General features: G+C 52.9%; 1 protein-coding gene across 1 annotated transcript in view; it reads left to right on the top strand.

Moving 5' to 3' along the window:
• RPL29 (ribosomal protein L29) overlaps positions 1-374 on the top strand; it is a 5,684-nt gene that overhangs the window by 3,830 nt on the left and 1,480 nt on the right. The gene's annotated exons all lie outside the window — the stretch shown is intronic.

Here is a 374-nt window from a genome sequence, read left to right as displayed (position 1 = left end):
CTAGGAGGCTTCAGTTACCCAACCAGGGCTGGGGCTGCTAACTCTTGACTGTAATCCTGGCAGTCTCTGGGTGGCCAACTGCCCCTTGCCAAGGCATGTCAGGTGGACATGGGGTTGAAAGGGAGCAGGAGCAGGTTCTGTGTTCTGAAGGTGGTTTGGCCCAGACAGGCCACCAAGTTGATGACTTCCAAAGTGAGGTCCAAAGTGTTTCTGCCATGAAAAAAGTGATCCCTTTACCAAGTGCCAGTCTGAGGGGGAGGCCAGGTCAGGGCTTCAACTGGGCTTAAGATCACACTCAGCTGCTGCCTTCAGCCTCCAACTTGTACATGGAATCTGCCTTGTGCTCAGGAAGCACAAATTTCCAGTTCTTGAGT

This window comes from Colobus angolensis, unplaced genomic scaffold (genome assembly GCF_000951035.1).
Source record: "Colobus angolensis palliatus isolate OR3802 unplaced genomic scaffold, Cang.pa_1.0 Scaffold477, whole genome shotgun sequence".
NCBI lineage: Eukaryota > Metazoa > Chordata > Mammalia > Primates > Cercopithecidae > Colobus > Colobus angolensis.
Note: the sequence above shows the minus strand (reverse complement) of the source record. Positions and strands in the feature narration are given on the sequence as shown.